At 44.2% G+C, this 26,789-nt stretch overlaps 1 non-coding gene across 1 annotated transcript; it reads left to right on the top strand.

The window, feature by feature from the left end:
• Positions 1-4,893: 4,893 nt before the first annotated feature.
• On the top strand, positions 4,894-4,986 carry trnar-ucu (transfer RNA arginine (anticodon UCU)). The gene is made up of 2 exons: positions 4,894-4,930; positions 4,951-4,986. It is a non-coding gene; the product is annotated as a tRNA-Arg (tRNA).
• Positions 4,987-26,789: the final 21,803 nt, after the last annotated feature.

Consider the following 26,789-nt stretch of genomic DNA (forward strand, 5'->3'; position numbering starts at 1 on the left):
TTCAGGCCCCTTTTTCATTACAGGTTCAAACTAACCTGAAAGTTACAGAGTTTTAGGTCACTTTTGTATTAAAATGTGTCTGAAGCCTATAAATATAATTTGCCCTTTTTTAAATTGTGGATGAAATCCAATCCCATGTACCAAGACCTTACAGTATATTCATGTTAATTAAAATGACTAATGCTATTGGACATTAGCTGGTGCTTTTTGTAACGATTTGCTATTTCATGCTGGAAAGAAGGAAACCCGACCAACGTTTGCTTTCAGGTGCAGTTCATTCACATAATGGACATCTATTTCTGAGTAGCCTGATTTAAAAACACACGAACCCGGTAGAAGTCGAACCTCCAATCTCATGATGCAAAATCAGACGCGTTATCCATGAAACCACTGGCCAATCATGTAACTGAATTGCACCATGATGAGTTCAGCACTGCAACTAGTAATTACTAGTAATAGTAATAATCCCATCCTAAATTTCTAAGTGAGAAACGTGTTTTCTACATTTTTATCAGTTTTAAAATATCATCTCTTTAATACAGACAAAGGGTTTGTGTGTCACTTTGAAATTCTGATTGATTTAGAATTCAAAGAAAAAGATGTTTTCTTCAACAACGCAGTGCAATTATGACATCTTTCACTCTACTTCTCTCTTGTAGTAAAGCAGACCTTGCAGTGTGAGCATTTACTCTAGTAAATTAGGTCATGTATCATGTTAAATCACTTCTTCAAAACAAAACATTCCTGGTGCACGTTTTCTCCATGAAAAAAATACATTTTTCCCTTACATGATTTCTCTTTTTTTTTCCATCAGAGTACAGAAAGAAGAAAAAAGGGAAAAGCAGTGTCGCAAAAAAACTCCATCGCCCTTGGGAGATGTCAAGCTCATCGGATATGAAAAGTGCCCAATAAAAGCAATTTCTTTTCATTTATCTTAGCGTCAGGGCTGCTATTGTGTGTAGAGGAGGCAACTTGCTCAGCCAGCAGACTCACCGCTTACTGAATACAGGTATGTTTTGAGTGTCATGCTGATCGTCTTATAAATGCAAAAGAAACTTTTAAAGCTGATAAAGTTTTCCATTGTAATTTGCATGTAGCTACAACGTCCCTGGAAGAGAGATTTTATCAGTTGCACGTATTCAGTATTTTTTACTTTCTGTTTAGTACTGGAAATATATTTTTTAAAATTTTTCTAAAGAAGATCTCAAGAAGTATTGCCAGGACCTACCTTTAGCATTCAATAGCGATATTAATGGATCAGAAATGTAAGGTAAATTGGTGATCTGAGCCAAAATAGTCCTTACACGCCTCCTGGAACAGTGTTCGTATTCATAGCAAGTTATATTCTTTTTCAACCCCAAACGTTGCTATTGCATTAAGCTTTGTGTGACCATTAGAGGTTTCGGTAGCTTCTGGAGAGCGCACTTTTCCAAACTGAAACCTATAAGAACATTATTCAAGACGCACCATGTCCCAGAATCATTCATCGGGACTAGGATTAATATCAATGGAAAGTACTTCAAAATAAAAGATTTAACTGAAATATTAAAAGAGTAGGAAAGCATTTAAAGTAGAAAAAAATCAGTTCAGATGATATTTATTTTTTTGAGAAATGGGCACATACATCAGCTCAGTGAGCAGTGCGAGGTGCTCTTCTGGAGATGATGTTAAATTAGTTAAAATCATGTGATAGTTAAAAAAGCTTAATACTTAGTTAAACAGCCAGCACAAATGGTTGCGTTTGTGATTATGTCACTTCTCTACTACAGCAGCGTCGGTAAAAGACCCTCTGAAAGCAGTAAGGCTCTGCACAACTGAATTCGTTGCTATTTGGATAAATCCACAAACTCGTGTTTTTCATGTGCTTTAAAAGACAGCCATACTCACCGACAAAATAAAGACACTGCTGCTGATTTTTTCCGAAGCACAGTTGACCTTTCTGAGCCAATTGATGAAGCTCACCCAATGAATACTATAGCAGAAGGTGGAGGAAAGTGCAACTTTGTAACTATCACAACCACAGGAACAACTGCAAGAAGTAGAATCAATTTCCCATCGAATGGTGGTGTTGTCTGAGGTACGCGATGTGAACGTGTGCAGAGAATCCCACAATCTCTTCAAAACTTGGACAAAGTATTTCTGATGGAGCGCTGTGCGCAAAGATTGAATAAGCTTTGCTCCTGCCGATGATTCTGCGTGAAAAAGCACAGCATTCAAGTTTCACAGACAAATGCACCATGCCTACTGTAGCGGCGAGGCTTATTAATAAGAAAGAATTAAGTGTTCTGAGCCTTCCCAAATGAGGCCCCATTTCTCTGTTCATCTCTGTGGTGCAGCCACAGAGAAACTATTCATGCAGGCTGATTTAAGGTTCCTGATAAGGACAGCTCCCAAAGGGGGATGCACTTAGCTAAGCCTGGCTATCATGATCAATGGTCATCCATTGGTGCCTATCTGTCTAGGGAGTGCCAGTTGGACATCTGGACTGCATTCCTAAGTGTCAGGAGTAAGTGACTCATATCTCACCTTGATCAACCAATCAGGGGCTGGTAGGGCCGAGTAACCCACGTGGGACTCTGATGCCCATGGAACTTTCAGCCAATCAACGAGCTGAAGTTCCTCCAGGTAAAAACAGGCAACACAGAGAGCCTGAGAGATTCAGAAGGGAAGATTCAGTGAGATTCAGTGGACAATTCAAAGGAGAATTCCAGGGCAGGACGGCCCAGGAGCAGAAGGCTCCCAAGGGCAGAACATTCTCGCAGCGTGCCTCCTGACCATCCTGAGACTCAGCTCGGACAACCACGGAACGGCCAGTGTGTCCGAGTGCCAGAACTTTCCTTTGTTCTAAGAGTCTAGAGTGGAGGTTGCCAGTGAGTAACCAGCAGCAGGCCTCGTGAACAGGTCGGAACTGTGGAGAGCTGAATCACTATTCAGAACTAGCTCTTCATCAGGAACGAACCGGTCCTCTTCCTGACTTTCTGGGACCCACAGTCATCTTTTCTCCTGTGCACAAACTTTGCTAGTTAAAGCCAACAGTGAGCATCAGCAGTGCACCGTCACATGCCACACAGCACAGCCTGGCACCGAGCCAGAGAGCGCGGATTGGACAGCAACAGCCTGCAACTGTTTGTTTGTGCCCGCAGGAGATTTGAATCCCCAGAAATTGGATGAGTATTCAACTTCACTGCATTACAGCTCGAGAATTCAATTGTTATCCAAACCAGTTGATATCAATTTAATTCCTAAGAGTTATGTACTTGTTTTGAGTATCTAATGTAGAAGTTGTAACCAAGTTCACTTTACGAAACGGTCTTTATGAATGATATACTGAACGTATGTCCTCTTGATATGTGTAACACTTTGTAACTGATTGAATATATATCTTTTGTATTCTGATAACCCTCTCGATAAGATCTGTTAGGTTTACATGCATATTCTATGTATTAATAAATGTATCCTCGTGTATTAGCACCTGTGTGTGTGCGTTGTTTGAGTTATGTCGCATGGTTGGACTCTAAAGCCATCAAAAGAATCAACTTTGTGATTTACTGCTACAATAAATAATTGTCTCAGTAAATGCCCAAACCCTACAGAACTGGTGCCTTCAGAGAGCCACTACAGTTACATATTTGGCGTCCCTGAACGGCCGGTTTTTCTTACACTACAGAACCAATTTTAAAAACAATTGCGGCACACTACGATTCACACTGACTCAAAAGTGATCACGGCAGATGTTGTTCCCTGCATAATGCTGAAGGGACCAAAGAGCATTGCTGTTGGGAACACAAAATGAGGCTTTTTTATGCCTTGATGTTAAGCTGACAAAGACTATCTTGAAACACCTAGTTCAGTCTCTCGACAGACTGCCAAGCAAAGCTTTTACCCATTGACGTCGCAATAGAAGGAAGGTCTTAACCCACCAACACTTAGCAGTGGCAAGATTCAAACCTAACCCAGCGAAGAAAATGGAGCACAAACCCAGCACTTAGACCACCCAGCCACACTCCTCACACCTTACTCTCTTGAGAACGTCGGGTGGGTTCAGCTCTTGTTGTGCGACGCGTGGAAATGACTGCATCTTCGTTTTCCGAGATGTTTCCTATCACATCTTTGTCAGCTCTGAATAAAGTGCTTCTTTGGAGCAGGCTTCAGACCTTTTATTTTATTTATAAAGGAGGGCCATTCAGAAACATGTAATTCCTGTTTTAGAAATGCTTTGGGCGGTGTGTTTTATATAATGCACAAACAGTATTCTGATTGTATACTGTAGACCTGTGTAGCAATCATACTGGACTTGACTGGGATTCTGAAATGTTTCTTGAAAAGGTATTCAGGGCTGCTTGAATCTATAATAAAAAAGTGACCCGAAACTTCCAACCTTCCAATCACTGATGTCGCTCTCCCTAAACCTGTACGGGATGTTTTGCTGATGTGCAGTGTGCCTTTACTCCTGTATTAAAAACGACCTCTGTTGTTGGGCGGAGTTGAAGGAGAACTTACTGCACAGAAAAAGTACGTAACGATAAAATATTTCTGCGCGTGAAACACATCAATCTTTCAGCATTTCTAAAATGTTTAATTGAATTGACAAAGAAATCCTCTCCTTAAACTTCGAAAAGGATTATCTGTTGAGCCAGCAGGCGTAACACTGCAGTTGCCCGTTTCTCACAGGTGTTTGAAGTTGTGGATAACATTTAGCAGGTTTGGCACCATGGCTTAGCTGGTTAAGACGCCTCACTAAAAACCAGGAGACCCTGGGTGTGAATCCCAGCGGTATCTATTCGTAGACAACAGGCCACTCATTGTCAATATTTATGGAGCTTAATTTAAAGACAACGGGAGAAGCATGAGTTACAGCTTTCTGTAGCTGTTTTATAGAGCGATGTATCGGTTGGCTCTGTGGCGCAATGGAGAGCGCATTGGACTTCTAGGCTTTGATAGAATGAAGTCATTCAAAGGTTGTGGGTTCGAGTCCCACCAGAGTCATGTATCATTTTGATTCAACCTTTCAAAATCCTCTAGGGATTAGTGTTGATCAAGTCAAATAAAGGACTTCTTAAGAGTCCACAGCTGAAAATGAACCAGCAGCCACAAGAAAGAAATTAGCACTGGACTGTGATCACATTACTCCTGTCCTGGACTCCTTGCACTGGCTTCCTGTCAACTTCAAAATCCTCATGCTCACCTATAAGGCTCTCCATGGCTTGACACCACAGTACCTGTCTGGGTTATCGCCCTACTCCCCACCTCACAACCTTCGCTCTTCTAATTCTGGTCTCCTATCTGTCCCCCAGTCCATGTACACTCTATGGGTGACAGGGCCTTCTCCTGTTTTGTACCAAAGCTCTGGATCTTTATTCCCAAGGATATCAGAGAGTCACCTTCTCTAAACTCCTTCAAATCCAGACTCAAAACCCTCTTCTTTAGAAGAGCCTTTAATGAACTATTCTTTACCCCTCTGTTCCTACTGTATTTAATACCACCATCTATTGTCTCCTCTAACTGTGTATTCTCATCCTGCTTATCTTGTGTATTTTTTAACTTTATTGGTTTCATTCTGTAAAGCACTTTGAAAAGCCACCTTTAAAGGCACTATATAATGTATAGATTATTATTATTAATAATAATAATGAACAGTGCATTTAACACTGAGCACATGCGGTCCTTCTTTGCAAAGGATTGCAAAGGCTGGGAATTAGCCTTTCACTCGTGTTGTTGAAGACCGTATCCTGTCTTTGTTGCAGGAAATGTCTGGATGCCATCACCGGATCAAGGAGAGGATCAGGGTTTTGGGAAGTCTTTTTGATGCCTGACACTGTGTGTTTCCTGGTTGTAACGGGTGTCATTCTGGACCTAAACAACAGAGAACACCGTTGAAATAGCTGAACTGCCTAGCGGACACTTTGTCGCCTTCTTCTGACCTGTATTTAATGCGATTCTCTGAAAACTTGGCACGTTATATCTGTGCTACCTTTATGGAGGGCACACTCATAAGAATCATAGATTTGATCACAAGCATCTAAAAATGAGCCTGAGAAAACGACATCACGCTATGAGGCTGAATGGCACAAATTCTCCTGTTACTTCTGCAGCAAATGTGTGTTTTTTGCTTCTTAACACTGAGATAGTTGGAGATATTTGGCAGCAGTGGGATTCCAACTCACACCCCCAAAGAGACTAGAGCTTTAATCTAGCTCTAAATTAAAAACTAGGTGACTTGTAATGGCTGGTAGGAGAGGAAAGGTATAAATGCTTCTTTTTTGGACAAAGTCTTTATCTTTTTTTTCACCAGTTGTTTTGATCAAATTATTGTAACGCAGTGCCATATTAAGGTATAATATGTACATGAACGTCATGTCTGAGTCGATGATGGCAGCTGAGTATCGCTGGAGGACAGTTCATCATGAGTGGGTAAGCCTGCATAATGAGGGAGAAGAGATCGGCCTCTCTGATGCAGTGTCCAGTGACACTAACCTTCTGTCCTACTGTTCTCTGCTAATGTAGATGGTGAATGTTTATTTAGGTGAATGTAAGGTTTCATTCTTGTAAAATATTTCCGAGCACTTTTTTTGTTGCTGAAAATTAATCCTGTGCATTTGAATGAATTCCGATATTGTCACCTAATTCCATACATTGTTTCATCAAACTAGAACATTTAGAGGAGGTCAATTGCATTTATGAATTGCATAGTGATAGTATTTCTTTCCATTTAAATACTTCAGTCAAAAATGTAGAGAAGGTGCTCCTGTTTTCACCATTATAAGAACTGTGATGCACCAGTAATATTTACTCTCATAAAAGTATTGTAATTGTATTGTTCTGTTCTGTAACAATCTTGAGTGACACAAACCTTCTGTTTTACTGCACTACACTTCTCCAGAGGCCAGTTCAGCACACAAGGATCCTCAGTCAAACAAACACTGCAATCGCTTGATAAACGCTATTTCTCATCCTTTCTCTTAGTGTCGGTGCTACTATTGTATGCAAAGGAGGCGACTTGACAATGAAGAGAGTCTTCATGAAGGTGTGTGTCGGCAAGCTCTCCACTGGCAATTGACTGGGCTTGTGAAGAAATCAATCTCATTCAACAACCACACAAATTGCACAGCTTAAGGCACATGAAGCGAAATCTGTGAGCTGATTGACACAAAACAATGTCACTTCACATTATCTGCAAAGTTGTTTTGCTTGTCTGACCACCTCTTCCTACTTTACACTGAGCACATATATTTCAGTTCCTTTCTCCCATGTGGAGATGTATCCACTGCCAAAACTGCTGTCTGATTATTTAAATTATCTGTAAAACTGTTACATGACTTCATCTAATTGTAAATTTATAAGACGGTCTGTGAGACATTTGTGAGAGTAGCTGAATCCCAGGGCTGGTATGGAATCACACACAGGCGGGTCTTCTGTGTGATCTGAGTCCCACTGCTCAGAGCTACAGACTGGTCAAATGGTCACTATTGTAGACACGACCATCGGACCATAGGCTACAAATAATCAATATACCGATCATAGTGTCACTACTGGTGTTTATTACATAAATACTGTATATAAATAATAAGATAATTCCACACTCATAAAACATTTATAAACATTTTGGGAGGCTGACATACAGTAAAGAAAGTAATACTGAAGGGCTGGAAGTCCTGGAAAGCGTTAATAGATCCTTCTTGCTTTCGACCTGGAACAGAGCCCACAACTGCCAGATCAGTGACCCCTGAGCCCAGTTCACAGAGAGGAGAACCAGGAGCTCTTCTATGTCTCTAAGAGGGCTGGGAGGAAAGATAAAAGGGGGAAATGTGACATGAATCCAGGCTGTTCTGTCTGATATTGTTCATGTAGCAGCACTGATTGTCTGAATATCTTCTGGTTCTGGATTGTGAGGATAGAGAGCAGTACGGAGTTGAGATCCTGTCTGAGTGTGAGTCTGAGCTGTGAATCTGACTGAGAAGAGAATAATGATTTTTTATTCTGCCTGAGAATTTTCCTGAGAATGTTTTTCTTTTCCAAGTGGTGTTACATCCCCTTCAGATACTCTACACAGACTGCCAGAGAGAAGAGGATAGAGAGATGGACAGATAAGAGCACACACAGCAAGAGACACCGACGTCTTGATTTACTTTGAAGCAAGTGTTAATTTCTTTTCTGGAACAAGTTGTTTCTGAACTTCAAGAAATTCATACAACTTCTGAAAGATAAAATACAAATCTTGCTTCTCAGGACAGAAGAAATGCTTCCAAAAAATGCCAGTGATTTTTTCTCCTTTTAACGAAAAGTGGAGAAAAACAACAGCAGTGCAACTCCGTCGGCTTGATTTAGCTTAATACAAGTATTCACTTCCTTTTCTGTAGATTACAGCCTGCGAAAGATGAAATGAACTTCTTGGTTACTCTTGGTCAGTGCAGAAGAAATACTGCCAGCTGGCAGGAAAATGACAGTATTTTATTTTCTTTAACTACAAACATGTGAGTTGTGAAAAGCAAGGGGAATGTGTCCCTGTGCAGCTGTTAAACAAAGGGCTGGTGGGTCAAACGTACTCAGTGACGTGCTTCAGATTGTGATGATGTAAACAAAATCTCCGCTAAAAATTGAAGGGGTTTCTTCGCAAACCCTCTTGAATGTGGCAGGAAATCTTCGTGTTTTACTCATGTGCAACTACAACAAGTAAACAAATAAGTACCTAAGTCAATGTCCAAGAAAACCATCTTCACGTGTGGAATTTTTCTTTAACTGGCTGTTGGGAGAATTCATTTATACACCCGTTGTATCCTTAGCAAAAATATTTTAAAATTAGAACACAGATTTGTTGGAGAACTTGACAATCCTTGACAATCATTATTAAATGAGCATTATACAAATGTGCGTTGATATTTTTAATATGTACCTTAATTGTAATATATATATATACATAATTGCTTTGATATGGATGTTCATTTGAAGGAATTGAGGAAACTATGAAGGATCGCAGAACAACCAAAGATACATTTGGGCATCTGCTATTGGTAAAGATGAAAGAGTACCTTAAGTGTGAAGCTTTCATACACACGAGAGAAAAAAAACAGTTTTAATGCACTTCATTAAACTAATTGTATGATTATCAATCGTGCATAAAGTGTACATAGCAGAGGATGGTTTCGATCCATCAACCTCTGGGTTATGGGCCCAGCACGCTTCCGCTGCGCCACTCTGCTAATAGCTGTTATAATGTGATTCAACACAACTGCTCTATCTTTGCTTTCTAAAAGTGCGCCCGAGATGAAAAGTCTAAACGGTAAACGCAGACGTCACTTTGAGCACTTGGTCTTTTATAGCACAAATCATCACCCGCTGCTCTACATGGGCGTGTCTTCAATATCGTTGAGAACCAAACCTTCTGCTTTCCGAGGCAACTGATTCTTTCGTCGTTAATTCCCAAATCTTCAATGAGAATCAGTGAAACGAAAATCAAACACATGTACGCACTCGCGTCCTAACCTGAAAGAAAAATCTACACCCACTTTATAATACTGAAAATGATTCAGGAAGTACAGCAAAGTTCTAAAACCAGCAAATGCATCTGCATACAGTACATAAAATGTCAATTTTTCAAAAGTAAAATCTTCAGCTTTGAAAGATTACCATGCATATATTTTCGTTTTTCTCTTTTTTTACATAACACGCTTTCGAGAAACAAACTGTCTTTTAATTAAGGTTTCATTAGAAAATGTGTATCTTGGTTTGCCAAGTTAAAATCGGCACATCCCAGTGGGCAAAAGATGTAGAATATACGACTATTAAACGCATACCAGACGTGTAACTGTGCTCCGTAACTGGTCTAGAATGAAATTGATTATATGTTTATTATACATAAATGGTTGTAGTTCTATTATACGGATAAATTTAGAAGACTACTATACATATATAGTTAAAGGTCTATTATACATCAAAGAAAGATTTTTATAGGTGTAGAAACTAGTAAATAAAGCCAATGATTTATTTTAGAAATTTATTCTTAAAATATACAACTATTCACACCTGAAAAATATGTAGTTCAAATTATACATTATATACAATATTGTAATCAACAAATGTCTAACCATCATAAAAAACACAACTAGTAAACTTCAGTTACAAATTCTAGTAACATGGCAATATATATATATAGTAATGACAAACACAAACTAATTACATGAACACCCTAATATTTAACTCAAAACCGCATTTCGAAACTTCTTTATTTCCACGAAAATATTATTAATGTAGCACAAACGCTACTTCCTAATAAAGACAGAAAGAAACTATTTGTTTTGTGTCTCATGGTGATCCTCCTCTCGATACTAATGAAATGTTTAATATGATCCCTCGAGAAAAACAAGGAGTCAATTTCCGCCTGGAATGATTGATGCCCCATCAAACATTTTGTAATATCCCTGAAAGTTTATACAGTAGAATCCTGGTTCGTGGCTTAAATTCAAGGTAAACAAAACTAAGGAAACGAGTTGGAAACTTGATGTCGAAGTGGGATTTAAATCACCCGGAACATTTCACTCCATTGGGCAGTATGTGCCAGAGAGCCTACCGCCATCCCTTCGATAGTTCAGTTGGTCGAGCGGAGGAGTGTAGGGGAATTAGTAGGGCGTCCTTAAGTCGCTGGTTCGATTCTAGCTCGAAGGAAGGTGCTTTTTGTGTACTTTAATCAAAGAGTTAAAAAAGCGAATCTGTTTCATTCAGACATTTATCAAAAGTTCAATGAACGACGAAGTAGAAGTTCCTGTTCCGAATTCAGCCCACGTCTGATTGTCTTGTTTTGGCCAAGATCCGATCTTTGAATTAAGGGACTACTCTGTCTGCTTTGTAATTCAAAAATACATACAAATGTCAAGTTTTTTGTAGATATAAAGGTGTTCTCTGTTTTCAAAGGATAGGTACTTAATTGGCATAATGATTTGGTATTGATTTTGTATCGTTGTATTATGAAGTTTGTGCTTTCTGTGTTTTTATCGGATTGTGAACTTATTTTTTAAACAAATGCTTACAAAGGCAAACACGGCACACATCTGTTTATACCAGTGGTGAATTGTACATTTGTACAAGCTACTGTGCACTTCTGGGAGTATAACAGGTTCGATATAAAGTGGCAAAAATATAAAAGGGGAATATACCCCAGACTGCGTATAAAGCTCTCGTTGTGACTGTTGTTTTATTTTTAGATAAAAATGGCATACTGTGCACGAAATGTTGCAGAAACACAATCTGATATTTTAATAATTATTATTTTAATAATTTGATCAAATTGAGGCCCAGGATCCAAATCTTCAGTTCTGATTTTTTTAAGTGATATCTTTCCTTCCTGTCGTGGAAGTCACACGATGTGAGCAATTGTTTTTTTTACGTTGCGATCCAAAGATCCTCAGGCGCACTGTAACCAAACCAGGATGGATTCTGCTCGGAGCCGGACTGAGCTCATTCTCACTCCCTGTGCTAAAAACAGAATTAGCTCTTCCCCGAACATCGTCTACAGCTGCTGGATGGTGCTCTGCGTCTTACTGCTCCGGCAATTACTTTGACGAAAGACAGATCACTTGTGCGCTTTTAACCTTCTCGCAGCTACAGCTATAGCCCTGAAAAAAGCATTAGCTTTATCAGTTTTTACATTAATCGATTTTGAATCAAAGTTTGATATTTTTTTATTTTTTATTGCATTTTACATTACAATAATAATAATTATTATCATTATTATTGCGCACACTTATATAGCGCTGTTCTGGATACTCCACTCAATGCGCTTTACAGGTAATGGGGACTCCCCTCCACCACCACCATTCTCCTGAATGATCACAGAGAGTCAGGACCTCGGTTTTACGTCTCAGCCGAAGGACGGCACCTGTTTACAGTTTAGTGTCCCCTTCATTGTACTGGGGTATTAGGACCCGCATGGACCGCAGGGTGTGCGTCAAGCGACAGAAACCAGACGTGTGTCGGGCTCGGCTGCGAGCAGGACAATGACATCACAGGGACAAAGTAGAGGAAATCAAAAGGGTTCTATAAAAGACCTGTGTAAGCTGTTGGTTTGCAGTCTGGACTCTAAATCCTCCGATCCGATTTTAAATCTCTCTAATACCTGAGCTGCGGCTTCTTCCGAGTATTTATTCGTATACTTATTATGTGTAAGTGTATAGATGAAACCTTTCATATATTGTTCAGTTTAAATCAAAATGCTTTACTAATACAAGAGAGAAGTATAGTATGAAGGATGTGACAAATCTATGATTTCTTGGAACAAAACGGTTTTTATTTGCATTCGAAATGAAGCGGAATTTTAGCGGGACACACAAACCCTTTGTCTTTTTTAGAGTTTTTAGAGTGAACAGACATAAATGTAGAAAACGTGTTTTTTAGCACTACAATAGCAGGGTCAGTGGCATAATGAATAACGCGTCAGGCCTCGCGTCAGAAAATTATAAGTTGGACTGCCGTCTGGCTTGTTGCGTTTATACCACTTACGTTGTTTTATATAAATGAACTCCACCTGAAAGCTATAGAAAACACTTTGGGTAAGTTGTCTGCAGCCTCATGCGAATTTCGACAACTTACCCAAAACACTGTACTGTCTGGAGATCAGCTCCAGCTCTGAACTCAATTGCAATGAAAAACCATGCGTAACAAAACTGGAGAACAGCTGAACTTGTGTTCAGTTCGGTGATGAGGGATCAGAACTGTCCTTGTTGTAATTAGCACGAACTGCACAGGCTCTGAATCAGACCATGTCAATTAGTCTGATCAATGTAGGACACGTTAATGTAGAATTATTAAAAGGTTTATTAGTTAGTTAGTTCAGGTTCACCCACCTGAACTAATGTAGAATTATTACTTGGTCTGTCTCTTGTTTGTATATAAATGAATGTCTCTGACAACTTAATGTTAGTTTTACGATGTAGGTCAGGCGTTGACATATGCACGAGTATACTAAATGTCTCACTCCTGATTCAACTCATGTTCTATAGGAGATTGGCGATTCCTCCTGTTTCTCATACAACCATATCAGAACAGAAGCCTGTTTCACCCAGCTCTGATTCAAGATCGACTTGCATCTTTATCCCTTTTTTGTTCGTGATCATTATTTTCTTTAGTTATGATCAATATTGAACTTTTTCTAAATGAAATGACAATAATCAAACATGCAGGCAGATTTTTGAAAAGTATTCAGAATTGACAGGGTGCCCCTTTGGAACAATCGTCAGAAATTGTGAGAAAATGAAAGTTATGTAAGCTCTCACACAAAGCATTGAAGATTGGAATCTGAGTGTAAAAAAGTTACCCGTCTCCCAATGATAGGCAGGGATACACACCATGACTCGAATAGACTCAGCGAACTTTAACACCTATGATATTACGAGTGCTTTGCACGTGTCGAATTTCAAGAAGGAACTACTACAACAGTTGTGGACATAATTCAATACCACCGGCAAAGTCCAATGCCGGCAACATCTGAGAAAATAATGTTCACTCATGGAATTTGGTCTTTGAATGGCTGGCGGGAAAATTCATTTATACTCCTGTTGCACCCTCAGCTGAAACATGTTAAAATAACAACGCAGATTTGTTGCAGAACCTGACAAGAATTATTGGGTTAGCACTGTATGTATTCTTGTATATTTACTTTAATTTTAATATAAATGTAAACATGCATGCTGTATAAGCTATTGTAATTTTAAAATATGTTAGCTGAGGATGCGAAGGGGGCTATTATACCTTGTGAAACACGCAAGGAACTGTAAAAAAGGCTGTTATTTGAATAAAATTGGCGATCACAAGAAAACCACAATTTATGTGGTATTATCATCAATATCCTTCAAAATCTACGTTCAAATGAAGGATTTGAAGAAACTATGAAAAAAGCAACAGTAATAGCAGAGGATTTTGATTTTTGCTCTTCAAGTCAGCAGATCACCGTAGAGTTGCACCCCTACAAACAGCACAAAGGATGAATCCCACCACCTTCATTATTGCTGTGTTTGTGCCAGTGAAAGTAGCGTTTGTGTTATTGAAAGCATCTCGGAAGATGAAGGTGCAGTCACTTCCACATGTCATGATATCATTAGATCTGACGACAAGAGCTGAAGCCCCCCCTAGTCCAAGCCAGCAATGTGAGGAAGATGGGTATGAAGGAAGGTAGCGTGGCTGAGTGGTCTAAGGTACTGGATTTTAGGCTCCAGTCTCTCTGGGGGCGTGGGTTTGAATCCCACTGCTGCCAAATATTAATGTTTTAAGACCTGCAATACAATCAGTAAAAGCGCTTTTTGTTAGGCTGCGGGAGGTGTTTAGAGATAGACTTTCTAAAAGACAGGCTTAACATCAAGGCAGAAAAAATATTTTGTTTTCTCAACAGAAATTCTCTTTGGCACGTTCAGCTTTATGTAGGGAACAACGTCTGCCGAGATCACTTTTGAGGCAGTGCACATGATAGTGTACCGGCAAGTACATTTAATATTGGCTGTGGTGGTGAGCTGCTTTTGTCTGTGAAACTTTTAATTCTTCACTCCGAATCGTTGGCAGGGGTAAAGCTTATTAAATCTTTGAACATAGAGCTCCATCAGAAATACTTTGTTCGTGATCAAAAGAGATCAGAGGATTAACTTCATGGATTCACATAGCATACCTTACAGGAAAGATTTAAAAGGGGAATTGATTGTGCTTCCTGATGTTGTTCCTGTGGTTTCTTTGGATACAAAGGTGAATGTTCTTTGACGTTCTGCTAGAGTATCCACTGGGTGGGCTTTATCAATCAGCTCGGAGAGGTCATCAGTGCTCTGTCTCTGGAAAATAATCAGCACTGTCGTTTTTCCCTGTGCTGTCTTTTAAAACATATAAGATCACGAGTTTACAGATTTCTCCAAATAACAACTATACATTTTAACCCAGCGGTTAGCATTCCTTCAATCCAATAGTTTTACTCCAGGTAAAAAGCAGCGAAATATATAGAGAGATTATATTCAAATATTTCAACGTTCTTATTGGATTACCTGTATGGAGATATTGCTCAGAATTCCTAATATGATTTTGAGTTCAGTTTTGCTTTACTACTTTCAGAGTCTTTTATTGACCTTGCTGAAGCAGAGAAGTGACATAATCACAAATGCGACTTACCTGTGCTGCTGTTTTTGGTTAATAATGATTATTGCAAGGAAAAAAAAACAGCTCCTTGCATTAAGAGCAAGAGCAACCAACACGCTCGCTTGTTGAGTTGGGGTTTTTTTCCGTGGTGCTCTTCCTCAGATGTAAAGTTATTTGGCGAGCAAGGACCTCTGAGAAGGAGCCTGAATCCATCAAGAACTCAGAAATTCTAATATCGCACTACTGTCTTGTGTACAGAGATCTGCTTCTTCCTTTTTGAGTGTTTTGGTGTTTAAGAGCACGCTTCCTACCTCGAATGTTAGTTTCAGGAGATGTGCTACCGGATAAATGATTATCTTGAAAAGGTTTGGGGATGCACTGGCCGGGATTAAAACCCGGCTCAATTATTTGGAAGTCACCTGTACTACCAACACACTTCTAAGAAGCACCCGCACATTTTCGCAATCCTCTCTCTCACCTACAAAGTTATGAAGACACAGACGACCAATGAAAACTAATTTGATTCACTCAAGGCTTCACTCTTCTGTTGTAATGTTGTTTTAATTAGTGTTAGCTGTGATGAGGTATTGTTTCTGTCTCTTAAAGTTTAAGAGTCTGCTCCTTTCTTCCTGGTATAGAAAAAAACATGTTCCATCTTTGTTTACAAACACCACTGTAAATTATTTGTCCATCTCTAAAGCCTGTGTGTATTGACAAGGCAATTCAAAAGCACATATTAAATAAGAACACGATCCTTCTTGTTACCATTCCCGTGGTTGGAGCGTTGTTTCGCCCTTTAACATTCTTCTACAATATTTACAGACAGGGCTTTATCACTGGAGTTGTGTGCATCGGTCCATGAACATCAACTGTACTGCTGTTTTTCTATGCGTAATTCAATCGCAAGCACTTAAAAGATGCAAAAAGATTTCAAAGAAAACATAATTGAAAGACAGTCGAGTAAGGAGGTAGAAAAACGCTCTCCCCCGTTGAAGAATCAACCACCGTCGCCCATGTGACTGGATATAAAAATAAATTATTCATTTCAATTATTCATGAAGGGTGGATTGTGGTCAGTGAACATATGCACATCTTTAAGTCAGTTCCACCATCTATGCCATAGGGGATGTAGTTCAGTGGTAGAGTGTATGCTTTTCATGTATGAAGTTCCGAGTTCAATCCCTGGCATCACCAGATGTCTTACATTATTGTGCTCACATCGCAATCTTCTGTTGAGTGAGAACTCTTTGCTCGTGTTCATAGAGAGACAGGTTTACACAATTAAACTCAGTCACACACGAAGTGCTACAGTGTTGCTCTGCTGTTTTAAATGTACCTCCAAAGCATTTTGTTCTGTTAACTACCAAATGATTTGAACTAATTTTACATCATATTCAGGAAATCCAGAGAAGGTCATCAGACTTTTAGTGGCTGTTGAAGAAAACACCTGTTGAATCTCACCAGGGATTTCTTGAGAGATCATTCAGCAAGCGAGTTAACAGGGGTTAACGTAGAGAGTGGCGGAGGTGGGATGTCAGGGCTTGACGTCACTGCTTTATGCAAAGAATGGAGGGGTGGTCGTCAGGGCTATATGACTGTGCTTCACGCAGAGAGTGGTGGGGGTGTGATGTCAGGGCCATAGGACAGTGCTTTACACAGAGAGTGGCGGAGGTGGGATGTCAGGGCCTGACAACACAGCTTAACGCAGAGAGTGGATGGGTGGGTGTCAGGGCCATACAACACTTCTTTACGTAGAGAGTGGAGGGATTGGTGTCAGGGCCATATGACACTGCTTTACACAGAGAGTGGCGGGGGTGGGATGTCAGGGCCTGACAACACAGCTTAACGCAGAGAGTGGATGGGTGGGTGTCAGGGCCATATGAAACTTCTTTACGTAGAGAATGGCGGGGGTGGGATGTCAGGGCTTGACGACACTGCTTTATTCAAAGAGTGGAGGGGTGGGTGTCAGGGCTATATGACAGTGCTTTCCGCAGAGAGTGGTGGGGGTGGGATGTCAGGGCCATATGACACTGCTTTACACAGAGAATGGAGGAGGTGGGATGTCAGGGCCTGAAAACACAGCTTAACGCAGAGAGTGGAGGGGTGGTGTCAGGGCCATACGACACTTCTTTACACAGAGAGTGGTGGGGGTGGGATGTCAGGGCCATATGACACTGCTTTATACAGAGAGTGGCGGGGGTGGGATGTCAGGGCCTGAAGATACTGCTTTACGCAGAGAGTGGCGGAGGTGGGATGTCAGGGCCTGACAACACAGCTTAACGCAGAGAGTGGAGGGGTGGGCGTCAGGGCCATACGACACTTCTTTATGCAGAGAGTGGTGGGGGTGGGATGTCATGGTTATACGACAGTGCTTTCCATTGAGAGTGGTGGGGGTGGGATGTTATGGCCATAAGACACTGCTTTATGCAGAGAGTTGAGGGATTGATGTCAGGGCCATACGACAGTGCTCCACTCAGGCCTCTGCTTGAATTTGTACTCCTCCTCTCTCCCTACCTCTACCTCTATGATATTTGCACTTTCTGGAGAGGCGATTTTCTCCACTTCAGTAGCCCGATTGCGTGGAGAGGGCTGTAGAATGTGGCACCGCCTTTCCTGCTCCGTCCATGACAGGCGTGCTGGTCTCTGGAGAGAGAGCACGGTCCATCAGCGCACTCCAATAAAGGCACTGGAAGCAGCTGAAACGCATTGGCGAAGCTCAGCACTGGGCCGCTGGGCACATCTTACCACCGTTTCCGTAGTGTAGTGGTTATCATGTTCGTATCATGCGAAAGGCCCTCGGTTCGAAACCGGGCGGAAACAGACTGGCTTCTTTTGTCGCATACAAATGGGTTGTACAACTTTTAACTAGCAAATGGAAGAGGGCTGAAGTAAGAGACAAGATGTAAATAGGGTTAACTTAAGTCAGTTCTGCCTGAAAATTAGACTTCTAAGCAACAGGGGTTTATGGCAGGAAAGGGGGTTAACTGATAAGGATTCCAGATGCGAGGGGGCATAATCTTAAACTGACCATTTGGCCAGGGTCTCTTAACTGGCCAAATACCACGACCCCCCCCCCCCCCCCTTACCATAACACCGAATGACGTCTGAAGCAGCAAGGAAGGACTATATAACCTAAAAGTTTGTACCGGCACATCGAACAATACTTCGGTTTTGTTGTTTCTTGTGGGAAACAAGACTTCGGCTTTATTGTTCCTTGTGTCCGTCATGGCAGTGAACAGGTCCTGGTTACAGGATCTCTAAAAAAGGAAATAAAGACTGAAATCAGATCCGACCCGCCATGCTGCCACGGTGACGGTGCACTGCCCAGTGAAAGTGGCAGCCTGTCCCTGGACTGTGGGAAACTGGAGCACCTGGAGGAAACCCCCACAGACCAGGGAGAGAACATGCAAACTCCACACAGACAGCACCCACACCCCAGGTCCAGCACTGTGAAGCATGCCCGACGATGCGGAAGGGCTTTTACAAATGAGTGTGTAACTCACACTGGTGCCCAGGATGGCCTGCTACCGGAACGCAACCTAATTTTCTTAATGCAGTTTGTTCGAAGCGGTTTGCAGGAGCTGGAGGTGAGGACTGAGCTGGGGTCCAGTGTGCGAGAGTGACTACTGATGTCGTGTGTGTGTGTGTGTGTGTGTGTGTGTGTGTGTGTCTGGATCATTGTGAGCGCCGTCAGGTTTGTGTATTTGTTTAAACAAGAGGACGTGTCTGTGCGGGTCTGACTCTGTGTGAGGGTGCAGCTCTAACTGTGCGCGCGCGGGCGTGTCTATCACTCTACAATGCATGAGGGGATAAATCTGCCTCTGAGAAACTGACTTTTCAGAAGAAAAATCTATGAAAAGGCACGGCCTGGCCCTCTTCTCTTGCTCCCGACGTATAACACACTGGGGGATGAAGCTGGTGTCTTCAGCTGTAACCCTAGCTATTTATGCAAACAGCTCTTTTATGAAAAGCAGCTCTAGGCCTAGACAAGAGGAACAGATAAAACAAATCTTAGATTTATGGCTTATTCAAAGCAGACTGAGCGCTGCTATACTGTATGTAGGAGCCAGAGATGAAGAATGAGCTATTTAAGGAAATCAGGAGTGTGAGAGAGGGAGTGTGTGTTTTTCCTCCCAATAGAGAAGGCTTGTGGTTCTTTCTGCTTTTCTGCACAGGCTGCCAACGTGAGTACGTGTTGGGTTCTTGGTTTGAATGCTCGAGTTGTCAGGCTGGCGTTTTTTGTTCCTATTGGAGCCCATAATTGTGAACAAGGCGCTTGAGGACGTCTCTGTGCAGGTGTGCGTTTGTAATGACGTGTGTGCGCATCTCTGTAGCGGATGTTTCAGTAAAAAAACGCATTTAAAACATTCAACCTTTTCATGTTCCTAATATTCTTTCATTCTTCACAATAATAACTAAGGTTGCTGCTGGAAGAGGTGTTAGTGGGGCCAGCAGGGGGAACTCTCACCCTGTGGTCCATGTGGGTCCTAATGCCCCAGTATAGTGACGGGGACACTGGAAAAACTGTAAACAGGTGCCGTCCTTCAGATGAGACGTAAAACCGAGGTCCTGACTCTCTGTGGTCATTAAAAATCCCGGGGTGTTTCTCGAAAAGAGAAGGGGTTTTACCCCAGTGTCCTGGCCAAATTTCCCATTGACCCTTACCAATCATGGCCTCCTAATAACCCCCATTTATGAATTGGCTTCATTACTCTGCTCTCCTCCCCACTCATAGCTGGTGTGTGGGGAGCGTTCTGGTGCACTATGGCTGCTGTCCCATCATCCAGGTGGATGCTGCACATTGGTGGTGGTGGAGGGGAGTCCCCATGTCCTGCAAAGCGCTTTGAGTGGAGTGTCCAGAAAAGCACTATATAAGTGTAAGCAATTATTATTCATTATAATGTAATAAGTCCATTATTTCTCACCCCTCCATTGCAAGGCATACACAACACAAACACCAGGAACAATTATCTCAGAAGTGAATTGCAAATGTATTGAGTTGTGATGCAACTGTAACTTGAACCTAACATGACTGTGGCGTGCATTTTTGAAATTGCATTTTCACAGCTGAAATACAAAATGAAGCTGATCGCAGTCCAAACTCAAGGTATTGTTGTAAAACTAAATATTCAACATGTTTCTACCTGTCCCTTTTCAGCTCACTCAGAAGTCCACAGCCTGCAGCCTGGTGCCTCTCTGTCTCCCCCCTCCACACTGCTGGTCCAGTGGAGGTGCTGTTTGATCCTGCACGATCTGTCCAGAATCGTATAGTCTTACTGAGCAGCGCAGGGCTCCCTGGCCCCAGGTACGAACAGTGAGTGTCAGTGCAGAACAGCTCTCTGACACTCCGCTCCCTCACTCCAGCTGATCAGGGCAACTACACAGTGAGGGACCTTAATGGAAGCAGTATCAGCACTGTGATCGTCACTGTGGGTGGTGAGCAGGTCTACAGTAGGATCACTAGAGGGCTCTATATTCTTGACAGAGTGTGTTCTTATATCATCCTCTGTCCTGATTGTCTTTCAGCTCACAGAGACAATGTCACCCTGCAGCCTGAAGCCTCTCTGTCTGTCCCTCTGTTCACTGGAGAGCCAGTGGAGGTGCTGTTTGATCCTGCAGGAGGTGGAAACTGGACCTCAGTGTGTTCTGTCCAGAACAGCACAGCCAGCTGTGTCCCCCAGTACAGTTTTTTTTTATTTTTGATGATTAGCCATATGTTGATTACAATATTGTACATAATGTATAATTTGAACTCGATATTTTTCAGGAGTGAATGATTGTATATTTTCAGAATAAATTTCGAAACCAAATTATTGTCCCTTGATCTCTGTCTCTCTCTCGTCCTGCTGTCTGTCTGTCCCTGCCTCTCTGTCTCTCTCTCTTTCAGCCCCGTCTGTCAGTCTGTCTGTCCTTCTCTCTCCTTCCTCTCTCTCTCTCCTTCCGCTCTCTCTCTCGGTTTGTTTGTCCCTCAATCTCAATCTTTCTCTTTGCCTGCTGTCTTTCTGTGCCTTCATCTTTGTGTATCTCTCTCCTTCCTTTCTGTCTGTCTCTCTGTCTGTCCTGCGTTGTCCCAGCTGGGCCTGTCTCCCCGGCTCTCTGCCTTCAGCTCTGTTCGCCGATGTCCCACCAGCCCGTCTCTCTCTCAGCCTGTCTCTTGACTTGCAGGAGGAAGAGGAGGTGGAGACAGCTCCTCCGGCAGGAGAGAGGAAGAAGGTCAGTGCTGGTCCCACCCTGCCTCCTGTCCTGTCTGTGGTGGAGTTTCGCCATCTTGTCTGTCTTGTCAGCCCTGTCTGTCAGTGTCTCTCTCCTCCTCCTCTCCATGCTGTGGTGTCCAGTCAGTGTGTCTCTCTCCTCCTCCTCTCTGTCCTGTGGTGTCCAGGCAGTGTGTCTCTCTCCTCCTCCTCTTCTCTGTCCTATGGTGTACAGTGGGTCAGTATTAGTGGGCTACACCCAGGCTCACTCACTGCGAGTGTGATCTCAGCAGAGTCTCTGTACTCTTGGGACACTTGACTCACCCGTCTCTCTCTTTCTCTCCCTGTGCTGTCCCTCTCCTGCCCCCTCTCTCCCTCCTCGGACTCCAGCTGGAGGAGGTCCAATCACCACCTCCTGTGAGACAGAAGAAAAAGAAGGTGGGTAATGCTCTGATCCTCTCTTTACTCCTGTCCAGTGTCCAGTCAGTGTGTGTGTATGAACCCCTCTCTCTCTCAGTGCAGTGTTCATGTACTGGAGTGTCCAGTCAGTGTGTGTGTATGAACCCCTCTCTCTCTCAGTGCAGTGTTCATGTCCTGGAGTGTCCAGTCCGACTCTTAACGTGACTCTCCTGTCTCTGCTTCAGAAGTGCTGGTGCGTCGGAGCTGCATGTCGGTGGAGACAGATGATAAGGACGAGCCGATGGAGGCGGCGGAGACCGTGTGTCAGGAGAGGAAGAGCGAGGGAGAGGAGGAGCAGGCTGCCGGGAAGGACAAGAAGAAGAAGAGGAGGTGCAGGTGAGCAGACAGGGGGACGCCGCCCGGTCGTGTCTGTGATTCAAGGAGGAGTCTCCTCTTGCTGTTTGATGTCATGGTGATGTCCGTGTCTGTGTCCCTCACACCTGCAATAACAATATTCTTTCCAGGTTCCTTTCCTGGTTCTGTGCCAGCTAAGATCGGAGTCGCCTTCCCCACCAAGGACTGGACTGGACTGGACTGGACTGGAGCTGAGGGACACCAGACTGGACTGGACTGGAGCCAAGGGACCCCAGACTGTGCTGGACCGAAGCTGAGGGAACCCAGACTGTACTGGACCGGAGCTGAGAGACACCAGACTGGACTGGACTGGAGCTGAGGGACCCCAGTCTGTGCTGGACCGAAGCTGAGGGACCCCAGTCTGTGCTGGGCCAAAGCTGAGGGACCCCAGTCTGTGCTGGACCGAAGCTGAGGGACTCCAGACTGTGCTGGACCAAAGCTGAGGGGCCCCAGACTGGACTGGACTGGAGCTGAGGGGCCCCAGGCTGTGCTGGACCGAAGCTGAGGGACCCCAGACTGGACTGGACCAAAGCTAAGGGACCCCAGACTGTGCTGGACTAAAGCTGAGGGACCCCAGTCTGGACCGAAGCTGAGAGACCCCAGTCTGTGCTGGACCGAAGCTGAGGGACCCCAGTCTGGACTGCACTGGAGCTGAGGGACCCCAGTCTGGACCGAAGCTGAGGGACCCCAGTCTGTGCTGGGCCGAAGCTGAGGGACACCAGTCTGGACTGAAGCTGAGGGACCCCAGTCTGTGCTGGACCGAAGCTGAGGGACCCCAGACTGTGCTGGACCGAAGCTGAGGGACCCCAGACTGGGCTGCACTGGAGCTGAGGGACACCAGACTGGACTGGACTGCACTGGAGCTGAGGGGCCCCATACTGGACTGGACCAGAGCTGAGGGGCCCCAGACTGGACTGGACCGGAGCTGAGGGACCCCAGACTGGACTGGACCGGAGCTGAGGGACCCCAGATCCCAGTCTGGAATGAAGCTGAGGGACCCCAGTCTGGACTGAAGCTGAGGGACCCCAGACCCAAGTCTGGACTGAAGCTGAGGGACCCCAGACTGGACTGTGGAAAACTTTCACATTATCTCCACCTGAGTCCTCAGATCGTCTGCATGACCTTGTATCATTAAGTATTATTTTAAGGTCCTGTGATGATCGTAAGATGGGGGGGGTGTCCCTTGACATTAATCTGTATTGTAATTTTTGTTCTTTTGTTAAGCATCATTAAAATGTTTTTTAAAAAAAGCTTTTGGTTTTTTCCCTCCCCACCCCGAAACGAACGAACAGAGTCTGTCTTTCTTTTTCATCCCGGAGAGTTTGTGGTTGATGGATTGAGGCCGAGAGCCCTCGTTGTCGGCGTGCCACCAGTTAGCGGGGCTAAAGCAGGGGGGGCATCGTGTCCAATACTCCTTGAAACGAGACAGATTTCAAGCCACCTCCATCTGAAGAGGAGGAAGTTGACCACGAACTCCAGGGTGTCCTAGGAAGCTCTTTACCCATCGTTTGCCCAGCAGCCATCTCACCCTGCAGCTCCCAGCTGGCAGCCCCCTCCCCACTGGAGCCCAGCAGGTAGAAGCCTGGTCAGTACCTGGAGGGGAGACTCCTGGGAAAAACTGAGGTTGCTGCTGGGAGAGGTGTGAGTGGGGCCAGCAGGGGGCGCTTTCACCCTGCGGTCTGTGTGGGTCCTGATGCCCCAGTATAGTGACAGGGGAAACTGGACTGTAAACAGGCGCCGTCCTTCGGATAAGACGTCAAACCGAGGTCCTGACTCTCTGTGCTCATTAACAATCCCGGGGTGTTTCTGGAGAGGAGTAGGGGTGTTACCCCAGTGTCCTGGCCTGATTCCCCCCCTGGTCTTGACCCATCATGGCCTCCTTATCACCCCCCCTCTCTGAACTGGCTCCATCCCTCTGCTCTCCTCCCCACTGAGAGCTGCTGTGTGCTGAGCGGACTGGAGCATCATCCACGTGGGGGCTGCACACTGGGGGGGCTGGAGGGGATCCCCCTGACCTGGGAAGAGCTCTGAGTGGAGAGTCCAGACTTATTAATTATTATTATTATTCGTGCTGCACTGGGCTTCAGTCCTGGCAGTGAGAGGGGGACTCTGTGATCAGTACAGATACTTATGACTGTCTAATAATACACGATAGAAATGGAAAACAGGGTAGCGCTGTAGTCTCTTCGAAACGTTTTGAACTGCCAGAAGAAGTTTTCACAACCCGGACTCGTGAAGGTACAGCTCTTCTCCCTTCGTCTTGAGCAAGGTGAGAGAAAAACACCAGAGAGAAACGGTCTCCGAAAGAGAAGCGTACACCGGGAAAAACACGACGGGGTCATTACAAATGGGAATAGGAGTTCTTTTTTTCTTTTCCGGACGTCAGTTGTATCGTGTCCTGGTGATTTCTCCCGTTTCGAACGGAGTTCAATGTCACGTTTCTACTTTATTAGAGAGAGGCACTGAACTTTGGGGAACGTGACATCCACCCAGTATTACTAGTAGGTTGATAAATATAAATGTTCTTTTTCCCCCCGTATGATACCTCGCGAAATATAACGATGGCCAACTCCTTAAGTCGAAATTTAAACCCTTCTCACGCTACAAGACAGTCCGTCAACATCGCCGCGGCCCGAAGCGCGACCTTTGGTATGACGTTGGCCGAAGGGGGTGGGGTAAGTACGTCACAGCCGGGGGAAGCCCCTATCACGTGAGAGGGGTGCGGCGGGCGACGAGCCCCCGGGGGCGAAGAGAAGTTGATTTGCGTGGGGTGTGGAAACACGACACGACCGGGCAAACGAGCCGTTTTTTTTGTTTTGTTTTTTCAGAACATCAGAACAACCGCAGAGATGACCATCGATCCACTCCGGACGTTTCCTTTTTTGTCCTTTTTGGCCTCCAGAATAAAAAAAAAAACTGGGATCCATCGTGGCGTTGCCAAATTAAAACGTCAACCACTTTTCGGGCTTTCGTGCTGTCCATGATGAAACCGTCATGGTTGTGTAAGCATATGTTACGTCACAGACCGGCGGCGCTCGGACGTGAGGAGTGTCGTTACGTTTTTGAAATGGCACGTCAGACAAGATCTCTGACAAGATCTCTGAAAAACCCAAACCTGTAAGATTCAATTTCAATTCAGTTTTTTTATATAGCGCCTTTCACAACAAGAATGCCCCAAGGCCGCGAACAAAGGAGTTGTTCCCCACCCCCACCCCCTTCTGTGTACAGAAGAGCCTCCTGTCCTGACTCCAGTAGGAAATGTCACCTGGAGGCAACACACCGGCTTCTTTTAACAGATCACCTCGGGAATCGGGAACAACGGAGCTGTGTGCGGCCGTCTGTACGGAGGGGTTCGGCGCGGAAGGGCTCCGGGCTCGGGTCTGGACCCGGAGAGGGGGGAGACTGTCTGTGTGGAGTCTGCATGTTCTCCCTGTGTCCTTCGGGTCCAAAGACAGGCTTTTGGGCTAATTGGCTTCTGGGAAAACTGGCCCTGGTGTGTGTGTGTCCTATGATGGAGTGCTGTCCTGTCCAGGGTGTGTGAGTGAGTGTGTGTTTGTCATGTGATGGACTGGTTCCTGTCCAGGGTGTGTGAGTGTGTGTGTCTGAGTGTCCTGTGAGGGACTGGTGTCCTATCCAGGTTGTGTGTGTGTGTGTCCTATGAGGGACTGGTGTACTGTTCAGGGTGTGTGAGTGAGTGAGTGTGTGTGTGTGTGTGTGTGTGTGTGAGTGTGTGTGTGTGTGTGTCCTGTGAGTGACTGGTGTCCTGTCCAGGGTGTGTGAGTGTGTGTGTGTCCTGTGATGGACTGGTGTCCTATGTCCTATCTAGGGTGTGTGTATGTCCTGTGATGGACTGGTGTCCTGTCCAGGGTGTGTGAGTGAGTGTGTGTGTGTCCTGTGATGGACTGGTGTCCTGTCCAGGGTGTGTGAGTGTGTGTGTCTGTGTGTCCTGTGATGGACAGATGGTACCAAGCCTGGACACCCATGAGACACTGGCTTCCTCAGAAGACTCTCACGGAGGGCACACTGTCCCTAACCCGGGTCCAGAAGAAACTACAGTGATCTATAATTCCTGCGCCTCGGAAGGGTTTATGACGTCTATGTCAGGCGCCCGCGCCCGTGGACCGGCGGTTTGGCGTCGCGCTCCGCAGCTCGAGCTTCGGTGCGAGGCAGGGCGGGAGGGAGCCGATGTGGCCTCGGCGCCATCTTTGCTGGTGAGTCAATTGTGACCGTTGCGGTACAATAAACCATCAATAAACCTTTTCCCACCCCGTCCAGTATTTCTGTCGCGGCCCACGTCCCTTACAATCGACAAACTATAAAAAAAACAGTAGCCCTTCGCAACATTACACGCCATTTTTTTTATTTTAAACGTCCGCTAGATACGCAGGTGGCTCGATACCTGTCTTATCCTCGCCGGCGTCTTTATACAGGCAAGTGAATTTTATTTGGGGTCCCTCAGAATTGTGACAGAAATGTCAGTGAACCACAATAAAAAACGAAACTTTTTTTTTTAAAGGCGGTGAATGGATTTTTTGAGTAACCGTGTAGCGACTAACGTAAGGAAAAAAAGTTGTCTTTCCCTACGAAGACGTTTTGGTACAGGACTTTCTTTAAATATCAGTTGTGCATAGCGTTTTACAAAAAGTTGATGATGATCTTGGAGATAATTGCAAAGGAAAATTGAGA

The sequence above is a fragment of the Lepisosteus oculatus genome, chromosome 14 (genome assembly GCF_040954835.1).
Source record: "Lepisosteus oculatus isolate fLepOcu1 chromosome 14, fLepOcu1.hap2, whole genome shotgun sequence".
Taxonomy (NCBI): domain Eukaryota; kingdom Metazoa; phylum Chordata; class Actinopteri; order Semionotiformes; family Lepisosteidae; genus Lepisosteus; species Lepisosteus oculatus.